The following is an 18,497-nucleotide window of genomic DNA, read 5'->3' as shown; positions in this document are numbered from 1 at the left end:
TATTAGTGCAAGTGAATCTCCCCTACCCCCAGTACAAATAGCTGTCTTTGTATTGCAGTAGGAAGCATTTGGAAAACTTCAGGAAATTACTCTTCGTGGTACTGAAGGATGTTGCAGTGCTAAAGTGGTTTCAGCTGCTCTTTAAAATGAAAAAGGTGTTATTTTTTCTCTCTGCAGCCATTAATTTATTCAGATGGAATCTTTGATGATGATATACAGTATTTGGATAAACCCTTGTTGTAAGAGTTTAACGGAAAGGTTGCATTTAACTTCATATGTAACCCCAGCCGTCTTGAGACCCAGAAGGGCAAATGCTCTCCACTCAGTCAATACATCTTTTGTTTGAGTCTTACTTCTTTCAGCCCCCAACATGGATGCTTTCTAAAGAAGTCTCTGTACCTTTCCTATTTAGTGGCAGAATTTTCAATAGAGGGGCAGTAAAGGGTTAGGGCCTGACTGGCTTCAACAAGCAGCTCTCAATACGTCAAGGGTTTGTTTTAAAATACTTCGTTCTAACTCTGAGGATGGGAAAGCACTCCATTTTTCACTAGCTGTGCTTGACTAAAGGAAATATGGCTGATGAGCCATATTTAGAGCCACAAATCTCTTCTCTGTATACAATTTTCAAACAACCCACACCCACACTATACATTTAAAGCAGTATTATGCAACTTTAGCGGTCATGGCTTCCCTGCAAAGAATCTTGGGAACTGTACTTCATTAAGAGTGCCGAGAGTTGTTAGGACACCCTATTCCCCTCAGCGAGCTACAATTCCCTGTGTTCCCTGGGAAGAGGGTTTGGAGCTCTGTGAGTGGGAATAGGGCTCTCCTGATAACTCTCAGCACCATTAGCAAACTAAAGTTCCCAGGATTCTTTAGGGGAAGCCATGACTGGTTAAAGCGGTGTCATAGTGCTTTAAATGTATGGTATGGATGTGTCCAAGATGCAAAGCAACTGTTTCATTGCTCTGCTAATACCAATTAGTGATGGGCAAACTCTCCCCAGTTCAATTTGGAATCACAAGAACCCTGTGAAGAATTTTCTTCTTCTCAGGAGCTAATATTGTCCCTAGGTTTGCCCATCAATCCTTGGAGCCTTAAAAAAATTGCCCTTTGAGTGCTCACTTCAGCAGCACATATACTAAAATCGGAATGATACAGAGAAGATTAGCACGGCCCCTGCACAAGGATAACTGCAAATTTGTGAAGTGTTCCAACTTTTTTAAAAAAACAAAAACATAACCTTGTTTAGGATGTTTACTTGCTTTTGCTTGTATTGTATCAACATTCCACTGCCTTTATCAGCAATGTAGAAAGTTTAGGCTGGAATTAACTGTATGGTCTGAGATAAGAGTCATTATAATTTCTTACTATAAATGTACTACTTTTTAATAGGGTGATTTTCAGGGAGAAGAGGATGACAAAACTATTAACAACACAATGTCTACTCAGAAGTCATCCCAACTGAGTTCAATGGGACTTACCCCCAGCAAGTAAGTGGGTTTAGGATTACAGTCCAAATGTCTCTGAGAGCTGGCCACCTGGTTTTTGCATTTGCAAAATCTTAAGATGTGATGATGGATTTCTGTTTTTGAAACAGCAATCAAAATTTACTGGAGGCATTAGCTGCCACATGTGAAACGTCAAAGTCAAGTTCCACAGCACTGAAAAGGTATATATTTTTACTGGAACCGACGTCTGACCTTGACTTTTTAGAAATGTTTGCAGATTCTGTACATGGAATGAAAACCATGTGGATTTAACATTAGAGTATCATTAGAAAGTAAAAAAAACAAGTTATATAAGTTATATTGGCTATGATGTAAGCTTAAATATTACTCTGGCAAACCATTATACCAAAATGTTATGGACAAACATAGTGTTGTATCCATGACAGTTGGTGACATTAAATGGAGTGTATTTCTTTTTCTTCCATGTTTCTTTTTCTTCCATGCCCCATTTTTTCTTTCTTTGTTCCTTTTCACTGCTGTTCTCCCTCTTCAGCGTCTCCAGTCTGTCTTTTTCCAGCTGCCATTTTACATCTCCTTAGCTAGCAACACACATGGCAAAGTGATAAATTTTGTTCAGGATTAGCAAAGCTGTTAACCATCATCAGGTTTATTTGTATGCCATTTTTTCCTATGGTAAACCACACTCAATGTGGATCATGATCTCAGAAAAGTGTACACAGTATAATACAGCAACATTTCAAGAGAATTCACGATCTGCAAAACGCAGCAAAATGTAGAGTCCAACAAATACCGATAGCAGCAATAGCTAGAGGGGGTGAGCTTAGAGATGGTGGTGTCCTCCATGCAGCAAAGGCATTGGACTCATCAGAAAGCAGAGGGATGAGGCAGTGAGGAGTTTGGGGGAGCGCTGGGTTGTTCTTGGTGGTGGTTTCCTGGGTATGCTTATAGCTGTGAGGCTGCTACTAAACTGGAGCCCCCAAGTCTTGCAACAGCCTTATCTCACCATATCTCTACCCTGACAAGCTCATGTCTGCCTTTTTGCTGTGGGCCCTGACAGGATTTATGTGAACAAAGGACATTGCCCTCCTATTTAGCCAATCAGAGTTGGCCATATGTTATCACATCACTGAGGACAACGTAAAGAACTTCACAAATTGGCAAGGTATGATGAAAAATTGACGAAATGGAGTCACACTGCCCATTTCTTTTTTAAAAAAAGCCCTGTTAATTGGTTTGGCTCATTTTACACAGAGCTTAAAGATACAGGGGTATGTTATGGGAGGAGTACTCACACATCTGTATCCCCATTACACGTACTTACTGTGTTCCCTTTTTTAAAAAGAAAGTATGTATAGACTATAGTGAAGGTAGACAACATGGTACCCTCCAGATGTTCAACTCCAACTAACATCATTCCTAACAATTGCCCATGCTAACTGGGGCTAAAGTGTGGCTTTCATAAGAACATAAGAACATAAGAAGAGCCTGCTGGATCAGGCCAGTGGCCCATCTAGTCCAGCATCCTGTTCTCACAGTGGCCAACCAGGTGCCTGGGGGAAGCCCGCAAGCAGGACCCGAGTGCAAGAACACTCTCCCCTCCTGAGGCTTCCGGCAACTGGTTTTCAGAAGCATGCTGCCTCTGACTAGGGTGGCACAGCACAGCCATCCGGCTAGTAGCCATTGATAGCCCTGTCCTCCATGAATTTGTCTAATCTTCTTTTAAAGCCGTCCAAGCTGGTGGCCATTACTGCATCTTGTGGGAGCAAATTCCATAGTTTAACTATGCACTGAGTAAAGAAGTACTTCCTTTTGTCTGTCCTGAATCTTCCAACATTCAGCTTCTTTGAATGTCCACGAGTTCTAGTATTATGAGAGAGGGAGAAGAACTTTTCTCTATCCACTTTCTCAATGCCATGCATAATTTTATACACTTCTATCATGTCTCCTCTGACCCGCCTTTTCTCTAAACTAAAAAGCCCCAAATGCTGCAACCTTTCCTCGTAAGGGAGTCGCTCCATCCCCTTGATCATTCTGGTTGCCCTCTTCTGAACCTTTTCCAACTCTAGAATATCCTTTTTGAGATGAGGCGACCAGAACTGTACACAGTATTCCAAATGCGGCTGCACCATAGATTTATACAACGGCATTATGATATCGGCTGTTTTATTTTCAATACCTTTCCTAATGATCGCTAGCATGGAATTTGCCTTTTTCACAGCTGCCACACACTGGGTCGACATTTTCATCGTGCTGTCCACTACAACCCCAAGGTCTCTCTCCTGGTCGGTCACCGCCAGTTCAGACCCCATGAGCGTATATGTGAAATTAAGATTTTTTGCTCCAATATGCATAATTTTACACTTGTTTATATTGAATTGCATTTGCCATTTTTCCGCCCATTCACTCAGTTTGGAGAGATCTTTTTGGAGCTCTTCACAATCCCTTTTTGTTTTAACAACCCTGAACAATTTAGTGTCGTCAGCAAACTTGGCCACTTCACTGCTCACTCCTAATTCTAGGTCATTAATGAACAAGTTGAAAAGTACAGGTCCCAATACCGATCCTTGAGGGACTCCACTTTCTACAGCCCTCCATTGGGAGAACTGTCCGTTTATTCCTACTCTCTGCTTTCTGCTTCTTAACCAATTCCTTATCCACAAGAGGACCTCTCCTCTTATTCCATGACTGCTAAGCTTCCTCAGAAGTCTTTGGTGAGGTACCTTGTCAAACGCTTTTTGAAAGTCTAAGTACACTATGTCCACTGGATCACCTCTATCTATATGCTTGTTGACACTCTCAAAGAATTCTAATAGGTTACTGAGACAGGACTTTCCCTTGCAGAAGCCATGCTGGCTCTGCTTCAGCAAGGCTTGTTCTTCTATGTGCTTAGTTAATCTAGCTTTAATAATACTTTCTACCAGTTTTCCAGGGACAGAAGTTAAGCTAACTGGCCTGTAATTTCCGGGATCCCCTCTGGATCCCTTTTTGAAGATTGGTGTTACATTTGCCACTTTCCAGTCCTCAGGCATGGAGGAGGACCCGAGGGACAAGTTACATATTTTAGTTAGCAGATCAGCAATTTCACATTTGAGTTCTTTGAGAACTCTCGGGTGGATGCCATCCGGGCCCAGTGATTTGTCAGTTTTTATATTGTCCATTAAGCCTAGAACTTCCTCTCTCGTTACCACTATTTGTCTCAGTTCCTCAGAATCCCTTCCTGCAAATGTTAGTTCAGGTTCAGGGATCTGCCCTATATCTTCCACTGTGAAGACAGATGCAAAGAATTCATTTAGCTTCTCTGCAATCTCCTGATCGTTCTTTAGTACACCTTTGACTCCCTTATCATCCAAGGGTCCAATTGTCTCCCTAGATGGTCTCCTGCTTTGAATGTATTTATAGAATTTTTTGTTGTTGGTTTTTATGTTCTTAGCAATGTGCTCCTCAAATTCTTTTTTAGCATCCCTTATTGTCCTCTTGCATTTCTTTTGCCAGAGTTTGTGTTCTTTCTTATTTTCTTCATTCGGACAAGACTTCCATTTTCTGAAGGAAGACTTTTTGCCTCTAAGAGCTTCCTTGACTTTGCTCGTTAACCATGCTGGCCGTGTTGGATTTTCTTGGCAATTGGCCAGTTACATGTATGTTTAATTTAATAGCACTGTGGTCACTGCTCCCAATCGGTTCAACAACACTTACATCTCGCACCAGGTCCCGGTCCCCACTGAGGATTAAGTCCAGGGTTGCCATCCCTCTGGTCGGTTCCATGACCAACTGGTCTAGGGAATAGTCATTTAGAATATCTAGAAACTTTGCTTCTTTGTCATGACTGGAACACATATGCAGCCAGTCTATGTCCGGGTAGTTGAAGTCACCCATTACTACCACATTTCCTAGTTTGGATGCTTCCTCAATTTCATATCTCATCTCAAGGTCTCCCTGAGCATTTTGATCAGGGGGACGATAGATCGTTCCCAGTATTAAGTCCCTCCTGGGGCATGGTATCACCACCCACAACGATTCTGTGGAAGAGTCTGCCTCTTTTGGGGTTTCGAGCTTGCTGGATTCAATGCCTTCTTTCACGTATAGAGCGACTCCGCCACCAATACGTCCTTCCCTGTCCTTCCGATATAGTTTATATCCAGTGATAACCGTATCCCACTGGTTTTCTCCATTCCACCAGGTCTCCGTTATGCTCACTATATCAATGCTCTCCTCTAAGACCAAGCATTCCAGTTTCACAGAACTATGGGCAACATAGCAAAAAACATTGTATTCCTCATTATAATGATGGCATAGGATAGTGGTTTAGAGCAGGAGCAATGAGCTTCCCAAAGCAGCACTAACCAGCCAAGGTTGGAAACAAAGACTGCTGCATTAAATGGATTTTGGCCTAATCCATTAAGGTAATACTTATGCTCAAATGACCTGGAAGTATTCAATACATCCTAGTGAGTTAAATCTGGGCAATCAAGTTGTCCCTATGGATTGATCAGCATTATTGTATTTGCATCAGTCTACAGGTCGCTGTCCCTTTGGATAACAAAAGATGTGGTGAAATATTTTTGTTTTGTTTTGATTAATTAATAATTAAATGAGCTTTTCAGGAGCTGATAGTCTAATGACAGAAACATTTTTGGGGGTGTTATACACGCACACACGCACACACACATGGTTATTTCTATCCCAGTAGTGACTCCATCTTCAAAGGCACTCCATCAGTATGTAAATCTTCAAAGGGGAATTGCACAATAACATGAAAACTCTCAAAGGGAGAGCAGTTACCCAGTGATGTAAAAATCTTTGTAAGGGACAGCTCCTCTGTGATTTAAAAGTTCTTCAAAGTAGAAACCACCTCGAGCAATGCAAATGCTCAGGATGCATGGGAAATCGCTGTATATGAACACTTCCACGATATGTAATCTTTAAAGTGACAGTAAGTGTTCACCTTTAAAAGTATAAAAATGTACAGCATTCCAAAGAGATGGTAGAGTAAAATCGCATTACCAATGGTATGCCTTGAGGGCACTGTGGAAGGGCAATGGAGTTCTAAAAGTTTCCTCTGACCAGTTCTGAATGCATTTTTAGCAGTAAGAAAACTAGAAGTATCATTAAATATTTCTCTCTCTCTCTGTCTCTCTCTCTCTCTCTGCAGTGTAATTTACTTAGTTTCTAGGATTTATTTAGGGACAGTCATAGAATCATAGTATCATGGAGTTGGAAGGGGCATATAAGGCCATCGAGTCCAACCCCCTTCTCAGTGCAGAAATCCAAATTAAAGCATACTCAACAGGTATGTATGCAGCCACCTCTTGAATGCTTCCAGTGTTGAACAGCCCACTACCTCCCTAGGTCATTGCTTCCATTGTTGTACTGCTCTAACAGTTAGAAAGTTTTATCCTGGTGTTCAGTTGAAATCTGACTTCCTGCAACTTCAGCCCATTATTCTGTGTCCTGGATTCTGGGACGATTGAAAAGAGATTGTGGCTCTCTCTCTGTGGCAACCTTTCAAGTACTTGAAGAGTGCGATCGTATCTCCCCTCAGTCTTCTCTTCTCAAGGCTAAACATGCCCAGTTCTTTCAGGCTCTCCTTATAGGGCTTGGTTTCCAGTCCCCTGATCATCCTCGGTGCCCTTCTCTGAACCCGTTCCAGTTTGTCTGCATCCTTCTTAAAGTGTGGTGTCCCAAGCTGGACGCAGTACTCCAGATGAGGCCCAACCAGTGCTGAATAGAGGGGAACCACTACTTCACATGATTTGGAGCCCCATCACACTGTGACAACAATCCCAAGATCCTTCTCACATGTAGTATTGCTGACCCAAATATGCCCCATCTTATAAGTGTGTATTTGGTTTCTTTTCCCTAGGTGTAGAACTTTGCACTTACCCCTGTTAAATTTCGTTCTGTTGTTTTCAGCCCAATGTTCCGGCCTATCAAGATCACTTTGAATTTTGTTTCTGCCTTCCAAGATACTAGCTGTCCCTACCAATTTTGTATCATCTGCAAATATGATAAGCATTCCCTCACCTCCTCATCCAAGTCATTAATGAAAATGTTGAAGAGCACTGGGCCCAGGACTGAGCCCTGCGGTACCCCACTCATTACCTCCCCCTAGTTTGAGAAGGAAACATTGAGAAGCACTCTTTGAGTATGATTCTGGGGCTAACTGTGGATTCACTTGATAGTTGTTCCATCCAGCCCACATTTAGCTAATCAGAATATCATGGGGCACTTTGTCAAAAGCGTTGCTGAAGCTGAGATATATTATGTCCACAGCATTCTCATAGTCTACCAGGGAGGTTACCTGAACAAAAAATGAGCTTGCCCTGTTCTTTTAGTCTCTCCTCATAGGGCTTTGTTTCCAGTCACCTGATCATCCTTGTTGCCCTTCTCTGAACCTGTTCCAGTTTGTCTGCATCCTTCTTAAAGTGTGGCATCCTAGTGCCGAATAGAGGGGAATTAGTACTTCACCTGATTTGGAAACTATGCTTCTGTTAATTCAGCCTAAATTAGCATTTGCCTTATTTATTTATTTATTTATTTCCCGCCCTTCCTCCCAGTAGGAGCCCAGGGAGGCAAACAAAAGATCTAAAAATACTTTAAAACATCATAAAAACAGTATTGAAAATACATTAAAACAAAACAGCTTTAAACACATTAAAAAAAAAGCTTATGAACAACAATTTGAATATGATCCAAAAGTGTGACGCAGCTGCAAAAAAAAAAAAAGCCAAGTGCTATTTAGAGGTAGGGGGAGATACAGTGATGGGTGAAGATATGGGTCCGGAAACTACAACTGGTACAGAATGCGGCAGCATGCTTGATTAAGAATAGCCGCCGCTAGGATCACATCACTCCAGTGTTATTAGATCTTCACTGGCTACCAGTTGTTTACCGGGCCCAATTCAAGGTGTTGGTGTTAACCTTTAAAACTCTTTACGGTTTCAGCCCAGTATATCTGAAGGACCGCCTACAGAGTCACCGAGTGTGCCGCCTGACTAGATCAGCCTCGCAAGACCTTCTCTCGGTCCCACCGGTGAAAACAGCTAGGCTGGTGCGGACCAGAGAGAGGGCTTTTTCAATTGTGGCCCCCACCCTCTGGAACTCTCTCCCTCTTGATCTCCGACATGCTCCCTCCTTGTCAAGCTTTCGCCATGGCCTAAAGACCTGGCTTTTCAGGCAGGCATACAAGATTGGGATAGATTAATTCTACGCTATATGAACTGAAGGATGGTTTTTAGCTTAATTTGATTGTTTCTAGTGTATATATGTACTGTTTTATTCTGTTGTATGTCGCCTAGAGTGTCCCTAACCCGGACAGATAGGCGACTGAAAAATAAAATTTTATTATTATTATTATATAGGAGGGGGAGGAGAGCTAATTGCATCAAAGCACTTGACCCTTCTGCTTCACCTGCTGTGTTTTAGAATTTGGGAATGGCTGTCAGCCAACCCCCTGGCCTTGTGATGTTGTTGTTAAATGCCAGGTCTGCCCAAAATAAAACATATATTATCCACAATTTGATTGTGGATGAGGCGGCAGACTTGGCATGAGGAGGCAGACTTGGCATACTGGATGGATGAGCTCAGTGGCCCAGTACTAACCTAGCTATGCCCACCTCAGTAGTTGGCGCAGCACCATTGCTGATCAGAGGGTTGGGCAGGGGGAGTTGCAATCATCCATAAAACTACATCTCCCTCACCTGGAGACCAGTCCACACTGTTTCTGGGTTTGAGGGATTGTTTGTGGTGTTGGGCCAGAGAGACAGAATGGGGATGTTGTTAGTGTACCATCCACCCTGCTGCTCTTTAGCCTCACTAACCAAGCTGGCAGAGATAATCTTGAACGAGTTTGCTTGAACAAGTTTGTGAGGCACTTTAGGGACAAAATTACTCAGATTTGGACAGAGTTGGATGACACAATTACAGCAAGCCCAATGGAGGTGTCCAGAGCACTGTCTGCTCCATCTCTACTGGATCAGTTTCTATTATTGTGGCCTGAGGATATGTTCAAGCTGCTTGAAGAAGTGCAGCCAGCCACTTGCCTCCTTGATATTTGCTCATCTTGGCTTCTTAGATCTAGCTGTAGGGGATTGATGGGGTGGTTCCAGGGAGTGACTAATGCTTCACTGGAGGAAGGGGAGGTACCATCCTTCCTTGAAGGAAGCAGTGGTGCATCCCCTCCTTAAGAGGACCTCCCTGGATCCCTGATAAAACAATTATTTCCCAGTGGCAAATATCTCCTTTTGGGGCAAGGTACTCAAGAAGGTAGTGGCAGTCCAGCTTCAAGCATTCGTGGAGGAAACTGATTACTTGGGTCCATTCCCTGGCTTTGACACTGAACCCATCTTGGTTGCCCTGGCTGATGACATCTGTCATGAGAGAGATAGAGGGAATGCATCCCTACTTGTTCTCCTTGATCTTTCAGTGGCTTTCAACATGACCCTGCTTGTTCTTTCGATCTCTCAGTGCCTTTCAGTACTTTTGACCACAGTATTCTTCTGGGGCATCTCAGAGGTTGACGGTGTTGTGCTTCAGTGGTTCCATTCATTCCTCCAGAGATACTTCCAAAAAGAAGTTATGGAAGGCTATGGTTCTGCACCATGGGAACTGTCCTGTGGTATTCTGCAGATTTCCATTTGTCCTCCATGCCATTTAAAATCTGTCCAGAGTTCTCATGTCTAGGAGGTGGGGAGATGGCCTGTTCTGGATGGGGTTGGTCTCCCCTGGAAGGAGCAGGTCCACAGCCTGTGGATGCTCCTGGATCTAACATTGTCACTGGGGACTTAGGTGGCCTCAGTTGCTAGGAGTGCCTTTTTCCCCAGCTCAGGCTGGTTCACCAGCTTTGGCCCCTTTTGGACAGAGATGACATGGCCACAGTACTCCATACTCTGGTAACTTCCAGTTTGATTATTGTGCTCTACACGGGGCTGCCCTTGAACATGCCTTAGAAACTTCAACTGGTCCAAACTGCAGCAGCCAGATTACTAGCTGGGGTTTTTATTTATTTATTTATTGAATTTATTAGTCGCCCATCTGGCTGGCTGTTTAGCCACTCTGGGCGACGTACAAAATAGGCATACAATACCTAGACATTAAAAATCTAAAAACAATGAAGATGAAATCTAGCCAACCCCAAAAGCCTGCCTGAAGAGCCAGGTCTTCAAGTCCTGGCGGAAACTCATCATGGAAGGGGCATGGCGGAGATCATCTGGGAGGGAGTTCCACAGGGTGGGTTCCCTTTATAACCCCAGCTTTAAAACAGCTCCATTGGTTGACAGTTTGTTTCCAGAATTATTATTATTATTATTATTAATAATAATAATAATAATAATAATAATAATAATAATAATAATAATAATAAGAAGAAGAAGAAGATGATGATGATGATGATGATACTTATATTCTTAGCATCTGTTGGAAGGAGGAAATAAAGTAGGAAAGAGGGGAAGTTGCATATGCCTTGTGGGAGGGTGTGAGTCAAAACCTAGGTGCTACTATGGACACATGTTGATCATATAATGTGCTATAGTTACATTGCTGAGCATGCAATAAGTCATACAGGAGGAGTAACAAAGCCCTCACTTCCTTAAGAGGAAAAAACATCCAGCCATTTGCTGATACTTCATATGTGCCCATTCCTGCCCACTCCCTTTACTTATTTCTTTACTTTCTGGTATCAATTAGAGATGTTTTAGATATGGGATATTCCACCTCAGGGCAGGAGGTTGGATTAAATGACACAATCAACTTTGTTTAAGTGTCTGCTATAGTTAGTCCTGATGCTATAAATGGCCACGTGTTGGGAGGAGAGAAAGGGGCCTCATGCTGTGGATTAAGAGTGCTCATCACCTTGTTTGAAGTGACTGCCTATATCTGTTCCATCATGTGTTTCATGTAGTTGGGTGAGGGGCATGGTTGTGTACATGCGATGAAATACCTGTGTGAAGGCTCTTAATGGTGTGCATCTTTAATCTGAAATATATGAAAGTCCTTAGGAGATACACAATGGATGCAAACTAAGGCTTCATCTGCACTATACATTTAAAGCAGGATCATACCACTTTAAACAGTCATGGCTTCCTCAAGAAGTTTGGGAACTGTAGTTTGTGAAGGGTGCTGAGAGTTGTTAGGAGACCCCTCTTCCCCTCACAGAGCTACAATTTCCAGAGTGGTTTAACAATCAATCCCTCTTACCAGGGAATTCTGGGAACTGTACCTCAGTGAGGGGAAGAGGGGTCTTCTAACAACTCTCAGCACCCTTTACAAACAACAGCGCCCAGGATTCTTTAGGGGAAACCATGACTGTTTAAAGTGGTAGGATGCTGCTTTAAATGCATAGTGCAGATGGGGCCACAATCACAGAAGGGATGCTTCATTCAAGACAGTTAAAGTCATAAATATTATCCTCACATTGGAAAAGAGATAGCTTCCCCTCACTCTCCTGAGAACCAACATCAACGCTTCTCCCTTGGTTATAACACCCCCCTTTTATCGATGCACCTTCCTCAAGGCCAATTTATCCATTATACAATGAGAAGCATGGTTTAGCCACAAAGCATATACTAAAGACAGAACGGAAGGTGAGTCCTGTGTATCATTATATACATTTGCAAAAGTGTGTTTATGTTATTGCTTTCACACTTTGGATTTACGCCTTACTGAAAGCATCTTAGCAACGCATCTAAAAAGCATAATGTGCAAATTAACCCTCCGAGCTAGGGCTGGTTAGATGTTTTCTGCACAATATGTAAACCAAAAAAAAAATATGCATGCATGCCTGCAGCTCTGAGGCTTCTTTCTTTACTCTCCATTACCAAGATCTCCCCCCCCCCCAATGCTGGAGTTTTTTGGTACAGAAATGAACATACTTTAACTAGGCATGAGGCAGGGGGAGGATTTGATTCAAGTCACATTTACAGGTGAAGCTACCTAATTTCTGCTTTCCGAACCAATATGCAAACTGAAACATAGCCTTCCTTCAAAATGTACAATGCTCTGAATTTCACAATGCAGTTCTCCAGCTAAGTAATGCTAAGTAATGCGCACAAAAAGAAATGTATATACAAGGGGAATATGTGCATACAAATGTATATATTAGGGAAAGTAACAGAAAATGTCTTCTGTTAGGGGAAATGCAAAAATGTGTATATTAGGCAAACATGCATACCAAAATGTGTATATTTGAAGTAATGTGCGCTAAAATCCTGAGGAATTTTCATGAGGAGTTTTTTTAAAAAAAAACACAAGCAAGCAAGTAAGCAAAAACCCTGCAAATTGATATTAAAATGTGGACAACTGAACTTAAGTTTGAGGGGGAAAAAAACAATGAACTAAGAGAAGTTGAAATTGACAGTTGCCCATCCCTACTTGGTCAGCAATGCCAAATCAGGAAGAATCACACATACAATCTCCCTAAAAGTTTAAGATGGTCACATTATAGGCCTCTAACATGAATGGAATATGTATGCAGGTGGCTTGTGTTTTCTGTTCTTCAAACAGATTAAAACAGTGCAAAGCAACTTTAGTTTCTAGGGTCATTAAGAACAACTGGTGTTGTTAGGCTCAAAAAGCGGCAAAGGGGCAGTTTAGTACTCTCTAGACCGAGTCCCTTGTTAGCTCTTTACAAAGTCCAGTTCTCTGTTTGAAGCTGTACTGTCAGAGTACAGTCCTCTATCTGAAGGAGTCCACTGTTTGGAAGGCTGCCCAGTCCAGGTCTGGTGTAAAGCTAAAGGACCCTATGAAGGGAGGACAGAGGCCCTGATGTTGCCTATCCATAGTGACCACATGGACAACTGACTGACTAAGCACACAGGTCACCTGACTGCAGTCTTCCCCACTTTGGTGGTCATTCTTTCTCAGTTTACATCTGCACATATAAATGAACACATGCACATCTTGTGCAAGCCTGTGCCCCCTTTTTTTTGGTGATGCGCAAGTGGCAACCCTAAACTAGGCCCAGAGACACTGTTGTTGTTGTTTTTAGGAAAAGCTCAGTATACAGATTCTGCAAAAGAGAAGAAGGAAGTCGAGGGGTCTAAGCAGGCTTAAATAGCAGCCTGATTGCCCCTTTCCTGTTGGGCACTCCAGCTCATGAGGTTCCCAAGATCCTCTCCCCTAGGGGAGACCAACTCAGGTCTTTTCCCAAAAAGGGGCATGTGTGATGAATTCACTCCTGCTAAAGGGCAGTAGTGACATCTCAGGCACAAGGCTCTGGGTAGGTTCCTGTGCCATAACTGGCTAATAACTGAACCCCTCAGAAATATTATATCACGTTTTCTCACAGACATACTTTTTAAAATTTAAAACCAGTTTATGGATAATGGGCAGGACTTTTTCCATGACAGTACTCACGAGTACAAAGTACTGTCACCTCTTCTTTTGCTGTCTACGCCAGCCATTTTGTGCTGGTGCCCATGGCACTTTTATCAAGATACAAGTACACCTCATCTTTTACCAAAAAAGCCCTGGGAAGAGGTATGATGCAGAGACGTTGAAACTAACAAGTATTACAGTACAGGATATAATTTCAGTTTCCTGTTCAGACCACTGCAGTTGATTTCTATTAAAGGAAACTATCATTCCCTAAAGGAAATGTCAGACTTTGGTTGGATGCTGTTTGAGCCAGGGCTGTAAATAGATGCTTCCTTAAACCGAAGATTTCACCATAATAACTGCATGTGACTATATAATTTCCTCTTATCTTCTGAAGTGAGGTAGTCATAATCTTTTTGAGAATAGGAAGAGGAAAAATATATGATGCAGACAAACATAGTTTTCTGAAGTGGTTAGAGAATATTACATTGGGAGTTGTTTAGAAGAGGAAAATGACTAGCCTAAAATGCAGGGGCTTTCCACAGGAGATTAGGATAACTATAGATTACAGGGTTTGAATATTTGATTGAAGTTGTATTACAGTAATTCTCTAACATTTAACATCACTTGTTGTCCCAGTCATGGTTTGGACTGAACTAACATTCCATGATTACTGAGACTTGGCTCCAGAATATGTTAAGTGGGCTACATAATCCTTTGGCAGGATTATTCACTAGTCCTGAACTCAACTTGGAGGAGAAATAAGTTTTATGAATATTTTCAAGCCCATTTTTTGAGGGTCTGGGCAGAGGATCCTCAAAAAGTATGAACATGTTCACAGGGAAGCCCTTGATTTTTTTATGTATATAAAAATCCAGGTATTTATGTGCATTAGTGCAGAGCAAAGGGGGTATAAAACAGTATTTTCATGTTTTCAGTATATTAGCACTAGGGATGGACAGATGAATCGATTTCCAGTCTGTGTCAATTTCACATTTGTTTGTTCATATGTCCATTCTGTTCCATTTGGGCATTAATTTGTGATTTTAAAAAATCTATACCAAAACTTATATTCCATATGTATTATCACAAGATACATTTTAAAAACACATTTCATATCTCTCATGTGCACACTTCTAAATGAATTTCATCTTAAAGTACACATTTTTAAAAACATTTTGGCATGCATTCAAGCCAAGAAATGTATCACAAAATTTGGAGACGTGAAAAACCCAATAGATAATGATGTTCTGATCTCTGCATTTCTCCAAGAGGAGCAAATGCGGTCAGTTCACTTAAAGCCTTGTTTACTTAACAACATTCTTTACCTAGTTGGCACGCATATTAACACAGAGCAAAGTGTTTACAAAGATGGAGTCTTTTAAACACTACAAAAGGTTTCAAAGCCAGGTGTTGATGCACAGCAGTGCACAGCAAGAAGATGCAGAAAAGAGCCATTTAATGTACAGCACTGTGTGGATCAGCCCACACCAGTAGGTTTGGGGAAAGAATGCAGAAACATTCTTTCATTTCAGATACAAAAAAAGGGCACAGAAGGAACAGAAATTCAAGCCAGAGAAGAAAATGGCTGCATGACCATTGGCAGGTTTGAGATGAACAGATCATATAACACTAATTATGTTACAACTACACTGGCTGCCTGAGCACTCCCAAGCCCAATATAAAGTGTTGGTTTTGGCCTATAAAGCTTTCTACAACTCAGGACCCCAGCATCTTCTGGAATGCCTCACCCAATATTAACCTACTTGGACCCTTAGATCTTCTTCTGAGGGAGGCTTGGAGGTTGATGACTGTAGAGAGACTTTTCAGTTATGGCTTCCCATCTGTCAGATGCTCTTCCTGGTGAGGTCCACCTGGCGCCTTTATTGATATCTTTTTGGTGCCAGTTAAAGACTTATTTTTCCCCAGGCTTTTGATGGACTGAGCTGATTTTGTTATGCTGTTAGGGTGCTTCCAGGGCTTCCTCAGGCTGTTGTGCATGGTTTGTTGGTGTTTGCATATTTGTGTGTGCATGTGTCTGTCTATCTATCTATCTATCTATCTATCTATCTATCTATCTATCTATCTATCTATCTATCTATCTATCTATCTATCTATCTATCTATCTATCATCTATCTATCTATCTATCTATCTATCTATCTATCATCTATCATCTATCTATCTATCTATCTATCTATCTATCTGTCTGTCTGTCTGTCTGTCTGTCTGTCTGTCTGTCTGTCTGTCTGTCTGTCTGTCTGTCTATCTATCTATCTATCTATCTATCTATCTATCTATCTATCTATCTATCTATCTATCTATCTATCTATCTATCTATCTATCTATCTATCTATCTATCTATCTATCTATCTATCTATCTATTTATCCATCTATCCATCTATCTATCTATCTGTCTGTCTGTCTGTCTGTCTGTCTGTCTGTCTGTCTGTCTAGGGATGGGTCAAATTCGATTCAGTTCTCATTTCAAGCCAAATCTATCAAATTCACACTTTTCACAACAATATGTGAACCAAAACACAGCCATCTTTCTAAATTCACACTTATCTGACTTTTGTAATGCAGTTTGCCAACCAAGCAATGTTTACAAAATGCATGTGTAAGGGGAAAGTGTTTATATAAAAATGAATATATAAGTGAAAACAACATACAAACATGCATTATATGATGAGAAATTGCTTGCAAACATTTGTACATTTGTCAAAACTACCTACAAAACTGTGTTTATTAGGAGAAATGTGCACTAAAGTGCTGGGGAATTTTCATTATACACACACCCACACAGAAGGTGTATGAGAATGTTAATGTGTGGATTTTTATGGTATCATGTATTTATGTTTATGTATTTAAATATTAGTCACTTGGAGACCTTGATAACAAGCGACTAATAAATCTAATAAACCACCAGCAACAACAACAATGGCTTGGAATGGGTTGTGTGTGAATTGCAAAATAGTGGAAGTTTGGGTCCAGAAGACAAGATGAAGGGCTAGAAAACCAGTTCCAGGTGATGAGTAACCTTGAATTGTCTTAGGAAGGAGCTCCATCTAGTAATACTAGTGGCTCGCCACCACATGAGGCAATCATGTGCAGAGCTGGGGACTTGTGATTTCAGCCCTAGCAGCTCTAGACCCTGCATTATGTCAGGAATGGGCAAGCTTTATACTGCATTCCCTTGGGGGAATATGTCACAGGGCATATACTGGAAGTGGGTGTGACTGAAGTTCAAAGTGGGCAGTGCCCAAATTGATCCTTTTCTCTCTATGCCACCCCTTCTCTTTCTCTCTCTTTGTGACACCTTTTTATCCTCTCTTTCCCATCTCTTCCTCCCTGAACAGTAGGCTCCTGGGAGAAGGGTAGATTGCTCTTGCCAGAGGGCCAAACTGAGTGCTTGCAGAGGGCTTCTTCCCCACTCCTTTCTGTTTTTTGGTTGGTTGTCGCTTCCACACAAACACACACACTTTTCTCATCTGTTGTATCCTCCTTCTCTCCACCTGGACTCTCTCCACCTTCATGAAATTAGGCACTGGGTCACATGTGCTTGGTGCTGCACAGGTTTCCCTACCCATAGCTCACATCAACTGTTACTATCACAATTAGAAATAAAGGAAAGGAGGTTGCAACCAAATAAGTTCTACTCAGAGAAGACTACAGATGTGCTAGAATTCTGGCCAATTTGTATCTGGTACCAAATTTTCTATTATCTATTGATCACCCTAACTGATTTCATGCTGCTGTGATTAATGATCGTTCTGATTTTATTGTATTTTATCTGTATTGTATTGTAATTTACTGAATTTTAGTTTGTACGTCGCCTAGAGTGGCTTTGGCCAGATAGGCGACACAAAAAATAAATTTATTTTATTATTATTATTATTATTATTATTAATTTGCTTATTCTCTATTGTTGCAGATTGGGTTTTTATGTACCAATTTGCTGTGGCCATTTTTGAAACTTTTTTTAAAGAATCCTCCTCTAAAATACGGATAGTAAGAATGACTATTTTATTGCTATTTCCTTTAAAAATATTGATATTAACATCAATATTTTTTGCCAGGGAAAGAAAGCCAGTCAAAAAAAGGAGTGGCTAGTGGAAAAAGAATGAACTCAAAACATTACCAGCCTGTTAGGTCAATGGAATGCATTTGAATGGGCATCAGCCAACAGATCCCACCCCTAGAAGATACCCATCAAAATTAATTGACCTAAGTTAGTCATGTCCATCAATTTCAGTGGGACTCTTCTGAGTAGGACTAACATTGGATAAAATCCACTCAGATTCACTCATTATTATATTTTCCCTATTAGTGATGGACCCCATACCAGAATAGTGTGAAAATATCTGTTCTACCTAACAGTTAAGATTTTGGGTTGAACGCATGCTAGTTCTGCTCAGAGCAGACCCATTGAAATTAATTGACATGATGAATTATTCATCTATTTATTTATTAAATTGATATCTCACCCTTCCACATGACGGAGCCCAGGAGGCAAACCAGACAATTTAACAGCAACAAAAAAGACTAACTTAGGTTCATTAATTTCAATGGGCCTACTCTGAGTAGAATGTAACTGGATACAAACCATTGTTCTCATCAGTTAAATACTGAAATGATTTATCACACTGATGAAACCAACTGAAGCTTGCAGCTTGAAATATTTGTGTGTGTGTGTCGGTCTACCTACTATAGATAGA

General features: G+C 41.3%; 1 non-coding gene across 1 annotated transcript; it reads left to right on the top strand.

Moving 5' to 3' along the window:
- Positions 1–1,117: 1,117 nt before the first annotated feature.
- LOC133369462 (U6 spliceosomal RNA) lies at positions 1,118–1,223 on the top strand. The gene has a single exon (XR_009758895.1). It is a non-coding gene; the product is annotated as a U6 spliceosomal RNA (small nuclear RNA).
- The last annotated feature ends 17,274 nt before the right edge of the window (positions 1,224–18,497 follow it).

The sequence above is a fragment of the Rhineura floridana genome, chromosome 13, assembly GCF_030035675.1.
Source record: "Rhineura floridana isolate rRhiFlo1 chromosome 13, rRhiFlo1.hap2, whole genome shotgun sequence".
In the NCBI taxonomy this organism is placed as follows: Eukaryota; Metazoa; Chordata; class Lepidosauria; order Squamata; family Rhineuridae; genus Rhineura; species Rhineura floridana.
This window is presented reverse-complemented; position numbering and strand designations above follow the sequence as displayed.